Below are 18,799 nucleotides of genomic sequence, written 5' to 3'. Positions count from 1 at the left end.
AGCCTGAGCTACACTGAGACCCTGCCTCAAAAAATCAAAATAACAATAATAATAATAACTATAAGGTACCACTAGACACCAATTTAAATAGGTTTTGTTTAAAAAAAAAAAAATCACTGACAATATTAAGGTGCTGGCAAACTCCCCTCCAGGTGTTCATCCAGGGGAAGTCAAAGCCATGTCCACACCTAAAGTAGTGTGAGGAAGTCTCCAGCGGCTCTAGGCTGTCCCTCAGCAGAGGAACAAACCCTGTGTCACATCAGCAGACAGCGCCTCTGGGGCAGGAGATGCAATTCCCTACCACACAACTCGGAAGAATTGCAGAGACTTTCTGGATACAGAAACAAGCCTCCAAAGTTACCTAGGCCAAGGTTCAATGCATACAACATTCTGGAAAAGACAAACTATACTCAGTGACAGAGGAAAGACCTGGTTAGCAGGGGTGGAGGGGACAACAAAGGAGTCTTTTCTTTTTCCTTCCTTTTTGTACCAAGGATCGAACTCACAACCTCATGCTTGCCAGGCAGGCACTTGTGCCACTGAGCTAGATTCCAGCCCCAAAGGGATTCTTTTCCAGGGGACATAAATGCTTTTCACATCCACATAGAGGAGCGGGTCGCACAGACATGAGCAAATACTAAACCCACAGAACCAGAATGCCCAAGACAGGAAAAAGAGGAGTCAGTTTTACTCTGCTAATTTGAAAACTAAAAATACATATATTCTCTTTTAGAAGCCATTACTACTTATTTTTCCCTCAAAGAGACATACATATCCACTTGTTAAACCACCTTTAGGACATAGGCCCTCTTGATTTGGAAATCTGAAATTAAAGGAAAAAAAAGTGCCAATCTCAAGTTATTTAGACTCTGAGCTTTGGATCTCTGGATTCCACTTCTTTCAGACAATTAACACTGCTCTCTTCCTCCACTGCTGGGCACAAATCCTGGGCTACACTCCCTATAAACACTTTCCCTTGGGAACAATGTTTTTTACAGAGCACAGACACGGGAGTGGAGGAAGCAGCCGGGTTGTAGAGTGCTTGCAGATCTCTGTAGGAAATCAGGACAGTCTTGTTCCTTCCACCTCATGAAGACTGAGGAGTGAACAGAGCTGGGACCCCAGCCCCACCCTAGCCACCTGTGCACCCAGGATGCGACTTTTACTAATCAACCAAAGAAAGGCTTTTTTTTTGGTCTTTTTCGTTTTTTTTCCGGTACCAGGGATCGAACTCACGACCACACACTTGCAAGGCAGGCGCTTATGCCTGCTGAACTAAATCCCTAGCCCCAAGAAAGGCTCTTTTTAAAACACTCAAAAGGTACAACAGAAGTCTGGGACGCGGCTCCTGACCTCCGGGCACTAAACTTGGTGAACAAGGCAGAATTCAGAAACTGAAGGATTAACTGTCACCCGCCCTTGAGCTGCAACCCTGAGGCTGAGATCTGGGATGGAATCCTGTCACTGGCGCTTGGCTCCTCGGGCAAGGTGTGGCCGCATCTCCTTCCTCCCTTTCCCTCTACTGATGCTGTACTGATGCTCCTGGATCAGGGCTGCGGGAAGCAACTTCAGTCACCCAAGGCTGCTGGCAACCACGAGGGCGGGTGCCGTTGGGACCCCGATGGGAACTCGGCTCCCCTGCAAAGGCAAGGTGCTGCACCCCTCCCGCTGTCCCCTACAACAATCCAGAAGCTGAGTCTGAGTAGGACAGGACACTGTCACCAGGATAATACAGGACAGGTGACAAATGACTCAAAACGGCCTCCACGGGATGTCAGGTGGGAACCGCTGCACATGGAGTATGACGTCGGCACCCCATGGCTCTGGCACTGATAAGGGTGGGCAGAGGCTTCTCTCTGTGTCAGCCCTTAGGGTCCCTGCTGACCTCCCCCAGGAAGCTGCGTCTTCCGCTACCTGCCTTTCACTTCTGTCTGTCTGCAAAGGCTGCTGTTCTCTGAACAGTCTCCTCCCTGATTCCTTCCACATCTGTCAACACACAAACCCCAATGCCCGGGGGCACCTTGACCCCAGCTCCAGAGGAGTCCTCCCCCAGTGGGGAGTTCAAGCTGCATCCCGGTGATGTCAGTAGATGGGGAGTGGTACGACTCTACTTCCCCAGGAATGGAAAGCATGCAAACAGGATGACTGAAGGACGGCGCAGATTTCATGGTGCACTCCAGGCACAGTGCACTTCCGGTGTGGTACAGGAGGGCCCGCTCCACCCCCAAAATCACTGTCACCAGACTGCCAGGCTCAGAATGGCAGCAGGAAAGGCATCAAGAAAAATGATGCCAGCCAGGCATGGAGATGCATGCCAGTGATCCCAGCACTGGGGAGGCTGAGGCAGGAGTATTGCCATGAGTTCAGGGCCAGCCTGGGCTACATAGTGTGTTTAGGACCACCCTGAACTACACAGTAAGACTCTACCTCAAAAAAACAAAAGAAAGATAGAAAGCCAGCCAACGTCCAGCTCAGAGAGCAGATGCCAAGAGAAGTGGCCACAGGGCCCTGAATCTTTGTATCCAGGCTCTATGCCCAAGCTGATCCACATCAGCATCATGGCTTCTCCTTTTCTACTTCGCAGGGCTCCCATTGGTCTTCTGTCCACAAAATAAGACCCAGAGCTGCTGGCTCCACAGAGCTGCCAATCAGTAACTACTGCAATTGGACCACACGGCCAGGCAGGGAGAAAGCTGAGCACCCTCTAAGAGTCCTACAGTGAAAGAAATCCAGGCTGCCAAGCACTTTAATATCAACGGAAACTCAGGAGGTGGACAAACTCAGACAGCACCACAGAGAAGGCGGACCATTCTGCCCGCTGTTATTCTAAAAGTATGTGTGAATGCAGGGGAGATAACCCTGAAGCTGTAACCAACAGGCCAAAAGTTCAACGAATATAAGCCAAACTTTAATGTTTATCCTCTTGGAATGGCAGGAAAACAAAGGATTCTCCCTGTCTGCTTTCTACTTGATATTTTTAGAATTCCATTACATTGCACGCACCACATCGTAGGCACTTCGATAAACAAGCGTGCAAACAAATAAGAGCGTGCTGCCTATTCGAGGGTCGGCCTGAACGGCACTCGTGCCATCCAGCACGTCTAAGCGCCCCTATCTACCAGCCCAGTGCCCCAGTACTGCTGCTGGGCTCTTGTTATAAACGTGGTCTGCTTCTCCCATCTGTCCCGCAGCTCTGCTCTGAGTTTTGGGGAAGCCGCAGAAGCCTCCACATTGAAAGAACTCACTCAGTAAACAACCGCAGGCTTGAGGAGCACCTGCGGAAACTGACCTGAAAATAAAACAGCAGTGAAAATGTAAATTAGGCCTCTAGGCCAGCGTGGTCACCAAGTGAAAGGGCTCAGATTCCCTTTCAAAGATGATATCCATTCAACAAAAAGATGGGAATATTGTTGGTCTGTATTCCCCAACATTTTTTTTTAACCAGATGTCTTAGGTTCAGTTCATTTGTGTGGACTGACTTTAAAAAGATAGTTAAATTCTTTCTCTTTTCTCCACGGATTCAGAGCCACATCTGCCGCTCTTAGGAAACATTTCTGTTGCACATTCACTTTGCAGTGGGGTTATAAAGAAAGACATTCTACCCCTGATTACAGACATCTTCACAAATCTCCCAAGCAATAGTAAATGTGCACACAAATGCCGTGCTGGGTTGACAGAAATGGCAGCACTGATGGACATGGCGGGCCATGCCTATCATAACAGGCCTCAGGAGACTGAGGCAGGCAGATTGCTGGGAGTTCAAGGCCAGCCTGTACTTCATAGCGTGATTCTATCTCAAAAAGAGGGTATAGGGATTTGGCTCAGCAGCAATAAGTACCTGCCTGATAATGGAAATTCCATTAAGAAGCCCTGCAAAGCTACCTGAAAAGGAAGTCAAGTTCATGCAGACTTAGGTGCATGTTTTTGATATGTTACCAATATCAGAAGTCCTCAAACACAGTCATCCCTCAGGGTGATGTGGCATGCAACCATGTAAGACAGAGAGAAGCTGGTCTTCTCAAAGATAACATGAAGTGGCAGATGAAAACAAACCCTTCCAACTAATATATCAGTCATGATGCTTTTGATGACAATAACAGAAAATTCCAACCAACAACATTACAAAACAAATACATTTAGTGTCCCAGATTAATATTGTTCAGCATACTCAGTGTTGGGTGCAGAAAGATCTAAAGACTCAGTGATCACTTATGGTCTCTGGTTCCATCCTGCAGTTCTGTCCTCTTCTTACTCAAATCACAAGATGGCTGTTGTGGTTCCAGGCATTCCATCTAGTCTTTAGGTCTCTTTACAAGAGCTCAGAACCACTCCCCAGTATGAACTCTGAAAACGTTCCAGAGGCTGGAAGCATCTGGGAAGGATTTTGCTCAATGACAAAGGAGCTTACAAGAGCCTGATCCCTATTGATCTGACAACAAACGTTGAGAGTCTGAAGCTTGGAACAGCAGCAGCCGTCGGCCATAATAGCTAATTAGGCTGCAGCAGTCTAATTAAACACCATGCAACAAGCCAAGTCAAAAAGCAGCTTCCTGAGGATGACAAGCAGAGGGAACAGCACCTGAGTTCTTAATGACATCGTGAGCAGAGACATGAAGTGGGAGCCCCCTCCTCTAATTATCAGAGGCAACCAAATATTTGATGGTTTAACTGCTAATTAGACATTCTGCCACTTGCCAATAAATGTACTTTTAAAAATCCAGTACTGAGGATAGAAGGCAGATGCTAGGCAAGTGCCCTACTACTAAGCTCCACCCCCAGCAGTTTAAAATACAAAAATTTTTTTTCAGACAGGGTCTCATGAAGTTGACTAGACTGGCCTGGAATCTGTGGAATTTGTGATCTTCCTGCCTCAGCCTCTGGAATACTGGGATTACAGGTGTGTACCACCATATCTGGCTGAATGCGTTCATACACTGATAGAATTTTTGGTGTGGAAGGGAACCATCTGACAGGATTTCGGTGTGGCTGAAAAGATAAGAAATATAAAATAAAAGAGACTTTATTTTAAGAATGTGGGGAGAGACCCCCTGACCCTCTGGGGTCTGGCATTCCCTCCGGGGTCTGGCATTCTCTCCGTCAGACACCTGGTATAGGGGCATACATGTAGCTTAGGTTTGGGGTGGTGCCTAAGGAGCATTAGTGATGCACAGGTAGCCCACTGGCATTCATTTCGCACCACAGGTAAATTGGCTAGGGGCGGGAAGATGACCTCAAGATAGAGCCCCTTGGTTCCGCCTCCCAGCCTCCCCCACCCCGCCTTACAGTGTCCTGTCTGGGGCAAAATCCTTTCATACATATTCCCTTGAGAGAAGAGGTTCAGGGACAGGTCTGTTCCAGCTTCAGTTCGTATATTCTCGACTCTTGTCACCATCTTATTTTCCATATTCTAAAATGCCACAGAGAAAGCTCACTTTGCAACCTCTAATTAACCAGTGTTTATTGTTTACCTTCTCTGGCCTGAGCAGGAGAGCCAAGAATTAACAAAACATATTTCCTGACCTCACAATACTTGCTATCTGATCTAGAAAGTGAGCAGGACACACAGATAAGAAGATACAATTACTGCCAAACAGAGGAACCAAAGTCTTCCTCCAGGCCCTTCTACTGCCCCGGTAACCTTACATCAACATGCAGGGTTTCGATTTGCGGGGTTTTTATTGATTTCAAACAATATTTCTTTCCCACGATCCTTCTTGGGAACTCGGGATTTTCTTTAGAAATCTATCTTTTGATCATGATCTCAAACACTGACTTGCCCATGTCTTCAAAATAAGAGTTTGTTTTCACCCTCAGGACTTTCAAGTGAGTTTAGGTGGGGAGTAAAACCACCCAGCATCCTCAAGACATGGAGTCTGACTTCTAGAATCCCACAATATCACTCAATGCCTTCCTCTTACAGGAGAAATTGGGTATTTTTCCTAAGTTCAATAAACTGCCTGGCCATCAACACATTCAATAACTGTGCCATACAAGATGTCTTCCTAGTAACACTGGCTCTCCAAGATACCAATCAAAAAATGAAAAAGTAAAGAACAAATAGGTGACAATATTCCTATGACACAGACTTCCAATAAAAGACTTCCAATTGTTATCTTTATGTATCAGAACATAAAAAAAACTTCAGTAACCTACAAGGTAAGACATCATTTGAATGCGCAATTATATTCAATAAATTTAAACCACGAAAACAAAAACGAAAGAAGAGCCAGGCATGGTGGTGCACACATAGGACCCCAGCACTCGGGAGGCCGAAGCAGGAGGATCACTGTGAGTTCCAGGCCAGCCTGAATTGCAGAGTGAACCCTGCCTGAAAAACAAACAAAAAAGAAAAAGATGTAATAGAGGTTGCCAAAGAGGATGTAGGATTGCTTAATAAGCACATGATCAGGTATTGGTAGGGAGGGAGCAAGAAAACAGAAAATAAAACCACAGTGACCTGTCACATCCATCCAAAAGGCTTAAATAAAAAAGACGGATCATTTCAAGTGCTGGTGAGGGTGAAGTTCCTGCAAGTTTCTTAGAGGGCTGGTGGGAAAGCAAACTGTACAAACGCTTAGGAGATAGCAGTTAGATACATATAAACTGTCAGCGCACAGCAGGGAAAATGAAAAGACACCGCCATACAAACACTGTCCACAAACATTCGGAGCAGCTTTAGCTACCACAGGCGAAACCCAAAACAATCCAGGGGCCAGAAACAAATGGACAAGCTGACCACAGCCCACCCAGACACGGAAGCCAACCAAGGAGGCTGAGACAGGAACAGGCTCTTCAGCAGAGGGAGGCAGACAAGGAGGCGGTGGAGGAGGGCAGGAGGGCAGGAGGAGAGAAGGGAGGAGAGGAGGAGACAACACAAAGGAGGGAAAAAAATCGAGACCCATGCGCCTTACAGAGAAATCAAGACAGTAAGCGATCCGGGAACCTCAGAGAGCTACAAACCATCACTGCTCATTACGGGCAAAGACGTTCAAGGCGACTAAAACTGAGGTCACTGAGAGCACATGCTCTCTGGGGGCACCCAGAAAGAAGGAAAATGATTCCAGAAGCAAGTGGCAGTGTAGGAGAATGGCAACCCCAGGTGAGCTGCATAGACAAGAACTATACAAAGGACCCAGAGAGGGCGAGAAGGGAGAGGGCGCACAGGACAGCTGCCGACATACCACAGGAACCTAGTTCAAATTCAAGTTTTGAAGTTCAAACTTCCAGTTTTTATTGACTTTCTTCTTTTAGGGATAAAAAATTTTGTGTTTAAGAACCTCATAAATTTGAATCAAATGTATGCAACATCCAATTTTCAAATTTATAGACCTGCAACCAGTCAGCACTAAAACCGGTCATTCCTTAAACGCTCTAAAGACTAATTCGAAAGGGCATTCAAAGCCAGGTGTGTTTATTCACTCAACAAGTATTTGCCAAGGGTTTGAAATATTCCAAGCACTATACTAATTTGGAATGAATACAATGAGAACAAAAAACGAAAAGCATCACAAGGTTGGACTTGAAAGTCTTCTTTTGAAACTGATAATAATGTTCCTGTACAGACAGCGCTTTTGCCAAAAAGTCTTCAGGCAAAGTTACCCTGTGGTAAGGAATATCATGAAGAGCTACCAAAAGGCAATTCAGTTTGGCCCGTGGCTTGAGAGTGAGAGGGGCCCTGAACCCAGGACCTCTGCACTAAGCTACATCTGTGGCCCTTGTGTTATTTATGTTAAGAAAGAACCCCTTCCAAATGCCCAGGCAGGGCTACACTCTGCAATCCCACTGCCTCAGCCTCCCAGAGTGCTGAGGTTACAGGCATGCGCCTCCATTCCCTGCTGACAGTTTTATACATGAAATTAATCCAATGTTAATAGTGAAGTTCTATTAACTGTAAATCTTGCAGTTTTCAGTACTTTCCAGCTCCAAGTAAAATTAACCTGCAGTGCTGTATTAAAAGTTTATAACCAGCACTGGACCTATGCTTGCCTTCAATCCCACTGTATTGATGGTCTTCTGGTTTATTCTCCAAATATCAGTGCCTAGGACATTCTGTTTTAGTAATGCTGCCAATCCCCCTCTTTTTCACACAATGGGACCCAAGACATCAGTATTTTGAGTCATCTGAATGGAGCCCATTTAGCTTGCAGCTACCTGGCCACAAGGAGATGGCAGTGAGGGCACAGCCAATCCTATGTCACCATGGCGGGAAAGAGGACCACAGTCATGTGATGTCACTGCATTGACTCTGAAAAGCAAGAAGTTGATGAAACACTTTATCATCCCCATAGCCTACTAGAGAGCTCTGCTTGCAATCAAAACACCCAACAAAGGGAGAGACAGAGCCCCAGGACTGAAGCCTGGGTAGCTCCCTTCCAGGCCAGTGGTAGTCAAGGCAGGGAGCACTAGGCAGCCTTAGGCAAAAAGGACCAGAAGAACTGAGTTACCAGGTTATATGGCCCCCTCCTACCTATATACCCATTAGAGAGAAAGTTCACTTCCCAAAAGTACTAAGCCATTCCTTCTCAACAATAAGCAGCGCCACTTAAAAGGTTTGTCTAAAGTGCTTAGTTCATCGTGCTATCAAAACACTAAGTATCTACAAATTCACCAATGTCCCTAGGAATCATGCAAGACCAATTTTCCTAAGCAGATTCAACCTGAGACAACTAGGTTCTTATCTAATGTTTACTTAACAAGCCTCCTCTTCTATTCATTTTCCAAGTCAAGTAAATTCCGGCTAGCTCACTGAATTTTAGACTACCAATGCTATTTTTAAGAAGTAACCCTTTCAAATGGAGCCCAGGCTGGCCTGTCTCGGCCTCTCAAGCAAAAGGATTACAGCAGTGCGCCAACACACTGGCCCTGTATTTATTCTTCTCTTTAAAAAAACATTTTCCTTGGACAAGCTGGGGACAGTGGTGCTGGTCTGTAATCCGGGCACTTGGGAGGCTGAGGCTGGAGGATGACTGGACCACACAACGAGTTCAAGGCCAGCCTGAAATACAGAGTGAGGCCCTGCTTCAAAAAACTAAAAATCCCTTAAACAGTTTCTTTAATGAGAAACAAGCTAAAAACACTCATGCAGGTTCTTTGCAGTCTCAAGATAATTCAAAAATAACTGCAATCACTCAGCAAGGCTGGGTGAGGTGGCATGAACCCATAATCCCAAAATTTGAGAGGCTGAGGCAGTGAGTTCGAGGCCAGTCTGGGCAACATAAGCAAGTTCAAGGCCAGACTGCACTAGATAATGACACTCAATTTCAAAAAAACAAAAACAAAAAATGCAAAACCAGTAACCCAGCAAGAAACTTGTCTAGGACAGATCTCCAGATTTTCTTCCCAGAAGCATGGTCACAGAACAGCATTAGTGTTCTAATATGATCCTGTATCAATTCGAGACAAGAGACTATAAAAGTGAAAAGCATTGTGATGGACCTAACTCAGGATTCCCACCAGCCAGAGCTCCTTCCGCCTGGGCAGGCCCATCCCAGGTCAGCACAGAGCCTGTGCCCCTCCTAGTCCTCATCCCCAAGTTATTTCTAGTTTCCATCCACAGAAGGAAACAGCCATCTGGGGCACCCAGCGACATGGGCATCGGCTGCCACTCTCCACTGACCATTCCTGCAGTAAACCAGCCACTATTTGCTCTTCCAGAAGCAAGTCCATTAGCCAGGCATTCTAAAAACACAAACGTCTCCTTGTGCTTGGAATCACTCCAATATTGGTGCCTTGCTGCAGAACGACGCTGCAGGAATATAAAGTGAGCCATGCGGATGCTGGACGCACAGAAGAAGGGCTCTGTCAGAAACTGTCATATCCAGAAAGGCCACCCAGGGTTAAGTGTTGAGGGTGAGCCTCCAGCAAGAATACAGCCCAGCGGGGGGGGGGGGGGGAGCCAAACACATACGCAGACCTTAGATGGGCCCTGCCTTGGCTGAAAAACCAACAGGGTGTTCAGTGTAACTCCCCTCAAGCTTTCCCTCTCTGATCCTCTGGGAACAGATTGAAGAAGAGCGAGAGGAGGCTGGGGGTGGCTCGGAAAGGGCGTGGCAAGTCACCACGTGCAAAGCACTTCATGCACACCTCGAGGGGGCCGGCCGGGCTCTGCTTCCGAAATTGCTTCTCTGCCAGGCAGAAGGGACGGGAGTGGGTGAAGCAAGATCGGTAGGGATACGAAGGGCCAGGGATGAGCATCTGAGTGGTTCAAACCCAAGAAACTAAGGAAGAAACGGCATCGACAGCAATAAAATGCAAGAGCCCGAGGCCGCTGGCGGCCCCAGGGCTGGGACAGGGACAAGAGAGCAGGCCGAGGGACCAGGATGTGAACCGGCTCCAGATGAGAAGGGGTTGCGCCCGCGGCTTGGCGGCTGCTGAGAGCCGAGCCCTAGTTTCTTTGTGAGCCTCACATCCCCCCTGTCTGGGGGATCCGCAGAATCTCCAGCCGCCATGCGTGGGATCCACACTCGTGACACGGAACTCACCTAGGTCCTACTAAATACAACACACACACATACACACACACAAACACGCACATACACACACACACACACACACACACACACACACACACACGCAGAGGGCCGGTCAGATCACACAGCTAAAGTTTCCGGAACTTAAACCGTAAAACCACGATCAGAAGTTGTTTTGAAACACACACACACACACACACACACACACTCGATCTGCCCTTTGGAGAAGAAAACCTCAAACTTTGCCCCCTTAAAGACACGCAACAGAAGATAAAAATCTAACTTCAGCAGAGGGTGTGTTCCTCTTTGTCACCCACCGGAGGCTCGCGCCACGAGTGGGCGAACTGCGGGCACACAGCGGCGAGGTGGCACCCGAGCCAGCAGCCACCTCCCTGGCCAGCGACCGGCCTCGGGGGCCGAGATTGCAGCTCGGGGTCCGGAAGCGGCCGCGGGCGGGCGCTGTCACCCGGCGGCGGTGTGGGATGAGAGGAAGCGGGGGAAGGGCCCCAGAGGGTCAGGGAGGGACAGGCTCGCAGTCCCGAGGAGGCCGAGGTGAGAGGTGGGGAGGGAGAAGGGTTCAAAGAGCGGCGCGGAGCCCCGAGGCCCGGATCGCCTGCTATTGTTGCCGGGCTGCTGAGCACGGCCTCCTCCGGGCGGGACCCCACGGCCCGAACCCCAGCGCCCGCCGCCCCGCGCGCCGCCCTGCGGGCCCCAGAGGCGCACAAGTTGCCGCTCGCGCCGGGACCACACCGCCCCCTCCCCACCGCAGTCATTGTTCCCGCGCGCCTCCTACCTCCACGGCGCCGGGCTCCGGGCTCCGGGCTCAGCGGCTCCCGAGCCCCGGCTAGCGAGGGCGCGGCGGCTCCGGGCTATTAATACCTGCGGGCGGGCGGGCGGCGACGGCAGTGGCGCGGGCGCGCGAGCGGGGCTGGCGGTGGCCTGCCGCGGTCCGAGCCATCAAAGGTGGCGCGGGGCGGAGGGGAGGGCGGAGCGGGCCGGGTGGGTGGGGAGCGGGCTCCGGGTCGCCATAGCCGCCTCGACGCCGGCAGAGCGCCACTCGCGCAGGGAGGAGCGGCGCACAGCGGGCGGCGGCCGCGTCCCCGCCCCGCAGCCACGCAGATCCCCGCTGCCGCTTGCGAGGCGGCGAGCGGGAAGTGCGGGCGCTGCTGTCGCCCCTCCCCGGGCCTAGGTGTCCCTGCGCCGGGGGAGCCGAGTGGCTCGGGCTTGGGCCAGCCGGAGAGCGGAGAGCCACAGCCCCCCCCAGCGTCCGCGCCCGCGCCCTGCGCCCCGCCGCTGTCGGGCAGGTGCGCTGAGAGGTGGCCTCGCCTCCCGTGACGTGCGACCGAGGTGGCCCCCGCGCTGCGCCACTGCCACCAAACGAGTGCGGGAGGCGCCGCGAGGGCACCGCGGGGCCTGGGCGCGGCGCAGAAAAGCGAGAAGGGCTGGGGCGCCGCGAAGCCAGAGAGGGGTGCAGACGCTGCAGGTCACCTTCTGAAGCCCAGCAGGGGCTCAGACGTCGTGCCTTTCGGGTACCCACCAGTTGCCCTTCTCCGGTACCATCAGGGCAGACCGACACCCCCTTGGGTCTGAGGGCCAATTGCCGCCTTTGCGGCCAACCTGGCCCAATGTCCACTACCTGAGTGAAGCCCATGACAGTGCCCCGCCCTGCCACTCCAGGGATTGAAGCAGCGCCCCTTGGGCAATGGTGTGGAGGAGGTTGGGAGCCGCCTGCAGATACCTCATCACCTTAGGTAATTTGGGGACTTTACAGAACTGGAATCCAGACTCAGGGACAGTAGAGGACCAGGCACTGTCCCCACCCACCAGATGCTGCTTTGTCTTTGTCAGTCCTTGTCTTGCTCCTCCTCTTCCTCCTTTTTGTGCGACGTAGGGAAGATTTTGGGCAGCACAGGTGAGGGCTGAGGCTACTCTAGTGAATTGCAAGGCATCCACCTCTGAAGGCCCTGGCTCGGAAGCCTGGTCACTTAGCACCCTGCAGGCGTCTGCTGACCTCCAACTGGGCGGTCACATTCCCAGGGAGAGGTCCTAACTGAGCTCAGCAACCCGAAATGGTGTTGGAAAGGAGGGACAGTTGTGGGTCAGACATGGAGTGGACTCTGGAGGGGACCACAGGTGGCGTTCAGTCTGAGCTGCCAGACCGTCCATTGCCTGCACATTTGGCAAAGGCAGCTTCATGTAGACATCAGCATAAGGGGAAGCAGGAGTAGGCAATTTGTGTAGAAAACAAATGGTGCAGTTGAGGCTTGGCTTGGTCACCAGCCAGCTGTGTGGCTTTAGACACACATGGCTCACGTGTTCAAGACAGTAATTCCCAAAGTGTGGTTCCCACAGCAGTACCATAGTTACCCAGTAACTATGAAAATGCAAGTTCCTGGAAGTCCCTCCCCGAATGACCTGTCCATCAGGTTCTCTACCCACCCACCACAACAGCAGAATCACCTAGAGAGCTAAGTCAGGTAGATTCCCCTTTCTGGGCAAGTTGACCTAGGCCTGTAATCCCTCTGGGAGGCTGAGGCAGAAAGACAGCAAATTCAAGCCCAGTCTGGGAACTTTAGCAACACCCTGTCTCAAAATTAAAATAAAAATAAAAATAATGAATGGGGCTACTGTTTGGCAAATGAGAGATCGTGAGTTCAATCCCTGGTACCAAAGAATGGGGCTACAGTCCAGTGCAAAGGCCTTGGATTCAATTCCTAGTATGAAAAAAAGAAAAAGTAAAAAAAAAAAAACAATAACACAGATTCTCCTAAAGTGTCTGATTCAGTAGGTCTGGGTAGGGCCTGCATTTCTCACTCATTCCCAGAGAATGAATTCCCTAATCCTGGGGCCACACATGAAGAACCATGTACTAGGCCTCAGATTGATAGTATCAGCTAAGATTAAAAACGCAAAAAAAAGACAAAAGTCCAGGCTGCACCCCAACCTAAAAGATAAAGATTCCTGGGACTAGGGCCCAGGCATCAGTATTTTTAAAATTCTGCAGGTGATGCCAGTGTGTGCCCAGGCCTGAGAACAACCCTTATAGACAGTGATATATGTAAGAATCCCCTTAGACTCTGTTACAATGCATACTCAGTAAGGCTGAGGCTGTCCTCCATGTACTCAGAGGATGTGTTTTTGCCTGGTCCAGGACAACAGTGTGTAGTCAGCTGCTGTGTCACACCTCACAACTTAAAGACAACGTGTGGAGGGATCACACGGTAGAAAGGAAAGAAGCAATGTTTTGTTTTGGCTTATGGTTTTGGAGGACTTAGTTCATGATCTAGGCAGGAAAGGCCTGGTACAAGGGCCTGGTGGAAGAAAGTGCCTCACCTCATGATGATGAGGTAGCAGAGGGAGACACACCCTTCCAGGTCACCACTTAATAAGCTGCCTCTTTTGAGCAGGTGGCTCATTCAGTTATGGATGAAAGAATTCAGCATTCCCTGATCCAGCCACCATCCCAAGGTGCCACCTCTGTACATAGGAGCTTTTGGGGGATGATTCTAGATCTAAACTATAACAATGTTGTAGTGTTTCTTTCATCTCCTCTGTAGGAGATGAAAAAAAGGAAAGAAAGAAAGGAAGAAAGGAAGAAAGAAAGAAAGAAAGAAACAAAGAAAAAGATGTTGAGGGGAGGAACTTCTGGGGAGCTAGGTACTGTAGAAGAGGGCCTGGGGAAAATGGGGTGGAACTAGGGAACCTCCAGGGTCTCTTTCTGCATCTCACGTTCTTTGGTTGGGTGGAACCTTGTGTAGCAGGAAGTATTCCTGCATTCTTTCCCTGGTCCAATGCAGCTCAGCGGTGCATGTCTGTGATCTCAGCTACTCAGATTAAATGCCAGTTTGGGCATTTAATTTGGAAATTCCACAGCCTGGAAAATTAATCCCTGAAAAATGTAAATGTATTTTTGCCCTTATGGAGGGTTTATGCTTAACTTTCAGAGTACAAACATTTATGATGACCTAGGTCTTCTTGTTATCTTAGGCTACATGGTATGAAATATTTCTAAATTCAGTGGTCATCTCTTCTGAACCTTCTTTTGTTAACTTTAACTTTAAAAAAAAAAAAAAAAAAACCTGTAACACAAATGTGGATACATGTCAAAAACAAAAACCCAGGCTCAGAAAGGACCCAACCGACCAGCCTCAGCACCCTGCCCACAGATAGTTTTCCACAGTCTTTAGACTTCCTGATATTGTCTAGTTTTGGTTTTGGGTTTTGTGGTACTGTATTGGACCCAAGGACTTTATATTAAGCTACATCCCCAACCCTTTTTATTTTTTTGAGACAGAATCTCACTAAGTTGCTAAGTAGCCCAGTCTGGGCTCAAATTTGCAAACCTGCCTCATCCTATAAGAAAGTTGAGATGATCCGTGTGCACCACCACAACTCGCTATTTTTTTGTACTAGGAGTCGAACTCAGGACCTTGTACTTGCCAGGCAGACACCATGCCACTGAGCTATATGTTCGGCTCTACTTTCTGGTCTTATACATAGGTGTAGGTGAAATGTTGGTGCACAGATCTTTCCTATGAAGTGCTTATGTGTCACAGTGCGGTGAAACTTTTTAGCTCACTGTGACTCTCAACAACACATTATTCTCTAGCAGAGACCTCTGGCTTTAGGGGTACAGTGCTCTCTAGACATGAAGTAACTGAGGGAGCCTTCACTGGTCCCTACTCAAGCAGGAGTGGATTTGCTCAGAGCGCTGAGCAGCTGTGCCGGGCAGCTCTGCCACTGGGCTCCTGGTACTCACATCCTGTGTCATCCCCTCGGGAAGAGGGAGGTAAGGTTAAGATCATGAATGGATTACAGAACAGTGACTTCCGCTTGCTAGCATTCTTTCTCTTGGTGACATGTGTGTGCCCTCTCGCTGGCTTGCCTTGATGAACCCTGCTGCCAGGTGAAAGAGAGGTGGTCACTCATGAAAAAATGAGGCCCCTAAAACAACACCCCTGAGGCACTGAGCCCGCAGCCAGCCTCAGCCTTGAGGGTGACCCCGTGGGAGGTCCTTTCCGCTCAGCCCTTGAGAGGACCAGGGTGTTGTGAGAGACCAGAGTCAAGGGACCCAGGTACGCAGTTCCTAGATTCTTGGCCATGGAAGAGACCAAGAAGAGAAATGCAGCGGAATATTCCATCATGTGTAAACACGTGTTTCCTTATGTGTTTGTCTGTTGATGGACTTATAAGCCGTTCCCAAGATCTAGCTGTTCTAAAGTGTGCTGGTGTAAACATGGGTGTGCAGTATCCCTGTAATCTGAAGATTTTAACTCTCATTGGGAAGATTCCTGGAAGGGGGATAGCTGGGTCAAATGGAATGTATATGCTAATTTAATTTACACTGCCAGTTTCTCTTAGTTCATAGAAAAGAGAATTTTAGCCAGGTGTGGTGGCACATGTCTGTAACCCCAGCACTCGGGAGGCTGAGGTAGGAGAATTGTTGCAAGTTTGAGACCAGTCGGGGCTACAAAGTGAGCTCTTGCATAGTGAGACCCTGTCTCAAAAAGACAAAAAAGAAAAAAAAAAAAAAAAGAAAGAAAGTTTTGTACTATTATCTGTTTGTTTCTTTGTAAGAATACTTTTGTCTATATTTTATACTCCAAGTAATTACTTTTAAGCTCGTGATAACACTGTGTTAACAATTGCTATTCTCTTACTTGGTATGAATTTTTTTTTTTTTTTTGTCTTTTTCATTTTTATCAGTACCAGGGATCGAACTCACGAACGCCTGCTTGCAAGGCAGGTGCTTATGCCGATGAGCTAAATCCCCAGCCCCTTGGTATGAATTTTGTTTTACTTTTTATAAAATAAAAAAGATGGAAAACGCTGGACTCAACCACTGTTTTGGAGCGGCTTGCTTTGCAGCAGCAGATAACTCACAGCGTAACGTGGGAGGAGGAGTGTGTTAGAAGAGGCAGGATCAACATGTCAGCTGAAAGAATCTGCCTCCCTGTAGCTGAAGTTCAATGCAAACCTACATGAATGTTTAAATTTTTTTAAAAAATGCATCACAGTAAAAGGCACATTGCCATGAATCCCGCACAGAATCCTCCCCCTAGCTTCAAACACACATCCCATCGTTCCTGCCACTTTCTGAAGCCGTTGTTGAAGTCCTCTTTGGGGAGAGTCTTTACTGCACTGCTATGGTGGCCTTGATATCCTGAATTCACTCAAAACATTTACCTTTCATGGTGATTTCAGTTTGGAAAGATCAAGAAGTCACACAGTAGGTACCTTTCCTTTAGATGGCATGCGGCAGCAGGAGTCACTGTGTTTTGGATCACATCTTATGAAGACAAGAAAGAGGACTTCCAGAACTGCTTCAGAAAAGCAGCAAGAGTGGGTTCAAAGCAAGGTGGGGTATGGAGTGAGGGGATTCATAGCAGTGTGTCTTTTACTACAGTGATTTTCTTTAACTTGGATATTTTCTTTATATTTTGACCACACCTTATAATCAATGGGAAACCTTGGAATTTTGAACTGTTGAATTCCAGCAAATCCGTTCAGGACCCCTGCTACCTACAGCACCAGAGTCAACCCATTCTCATGGCAGCTGCTCTACTGGAACCTGCAGAAATTGGGCTGCAGAAAGCATTGATCTTGGATGAGACTTTGAGGTTTTTGCAAAGAGCATCCTAGACCTGGAAGTGCAGGGCAGAACCCAGACAGGGATAAGTCTAAGGAGGGAAGCAGTTTGGAGGTGGAGGTAGTAAAATAGAGCTCAAGGAAATATTCCATATAGAACACTGTTGGTTCAAAAGATAGTTGCACATTAATTTTTGGTCGATCTTGTGAAATTACCTTCCAAGGACCCTCCAGGGGTGTACCCTTCCACTGCAGAGGTTTTGAATATGGCCACCATTGATTACATGCTCCTTGCATGGAGAAACGAGTTCTGTGTCCCTGCCCTTTGTGTCTGGTCAAGCTTGAGACACTTCTGGTCAATGAAGTACCATGAAGAGATGCTATGTGATGTTCACAGCCCAGTCAGGGGAATCCGTGCAGCTCTGAGCTCGCGCTCAGCAAGATGCTTTCGGAGCTTTTCTTGTGAGAGGTGCCAGCTCTCTCAGGATCACTGTCCACAGAGGCTCAGCTGCAATTGCAGGTGACCCCTGAAGATGAGCTGTTTTCAGCCACTGCAGCCTATTTGCCTGGATGTAAGGAAGAAGCCACTGAGGGGAGTGGGCACCCCAATGTCAGCCCCTACTGTCAGCAGCACCAGCCCTTTTCTTGTTCGCCCACCCTTTGGGTCAGATCAACTGGCACTGTACCTCTAAGCAGAGCAGAGTAATGGTTGTGTCTCCTCATTCCCAGTGGACAAAGAGCTGGGTCTTCCCTCATCTGCAGTAAGCTGGGTATTTCTCAAATTCATTTGGCACAGTTTGCTCAAAGAGGTATGTTATGGTTTGTGTCTGTATGTCCAGTTTGTGTCTGCCCCCAAAGCCTCATGGGGTCATGGGGGCAGGCTTCTAGAGTTTGTGATGGTCTAATGCTGGGATTATGGGTGTGAGTGTTACACCCAAGTAGATGTGGCCTACATACAATATAAGGGACATAAAGAGCCTTCTTGCATGCTCCTTCCCTTTTGATCTTGTTGCTTGTGCTGTTTTCTGCCACTATGAACTGTTGTCCTCTGTCCTGAGCCACCGTGCCTTGGAGCCAGCTGAAATATGGGCTGAAACCTTCACGAACTGTGAGCCAGATAAAACTTGTCTTCTCTAATTTTGGGTGTTGGGTGTTTTGTCCAAGTGAAGAGAGAAAAGCAACCAAGACAGGATAGATGACCAAGAAACCCACAAACAGGGCTTGAGAAAGTGACTTTCACAATCTCAACTCACGATGGTGAATATGGACTCATCCATCTCTCTGGCTGCAGGTACTGTTAACGCCTATCATTCTTGTGGGGAAATGGGTTCTCATGTCTTTAACTCTGCATTGGTTTATCTCTTCTGTGAACTGCCTTTCAGATCCTTTGCTCATTTTGTCATTTTTTTTTTTTTTTGGTCTTTGTCTTGCTGATTCATAGTATCTTTCAGTTGTTTGAAATTCTGTAGGGAATAGTTTTGTTGTTTTATTTTGTTTACAGTGCTTTTTATGTAGTGAGTTCTCTCTTTTTTTTTTTTTTTTTTTTTGAGTTCTCAGTTTTTAATGGTCTCAAATTTTTCAGTGTTTGGTTTTTTAAATTTTTCTTTGAAAAAGTCTTCCCCATTTCAAGACTTTAAAAAAACCATGATATCACATTTAATAGTTTCATATTTTTATCACTGATTGATCTGGTATTTATATTGACATAAGAAGTAAGATACGGATCCAAATTTTCTTTTTTC

At 48.2% G+C, this 18,799-nt stretch overlaps 1 protein-coding gene across 3 annotated transcripts in view; it reads right to left on the bottom strand.

Moving 5' to 3' along the window:
- The window catches only part of Farp1 (FERM, ARH/RhoGEF and pleckstrin domain protein 1), a 251,129-nt gene extending 239,720 nt beyond the window's left edge, over positions 1-11,409 (bottom strand). For 2 of the 3 annotated variants that reach the window (XM_063246956.1, XM_063246958.1), the window contains exon 1: positions 11,263-11,409. The gene's annotated coding sequence lies outside the window, so the exon portion shown is untranslated. Of the gene's footprint in view, positions 1-10,786; positions 10,810-11,262 lie in introns of those variants that run through there. The other variant, XM_063246957.1, reaches the window with a different exon arrangement.
- Positions 11,410-18,799: the final 7,390 nt, after the last annotated feature.

This window comes from Cavia porcellus, unplaced genomic scaffold (assembly GCF_034190915.1).
Source record: "Cavia porcellus strain 051 isolate PalLab524CR breed Dunkin Hartley unplaced genomic scaffold, mCavPor4.1 scaffold_4, whole genome shotgun sequence".
Classification (NCBI taxonomy): domain Eukaryota; kingdom Metazoa; phylum Chordata; class Mammalia; order Rodentia; family Caviidae; genus Cavia; species Cavia porcellus.
This window is presented reverse-complemented; position numbering and strand designations above follow the sequence as displayed.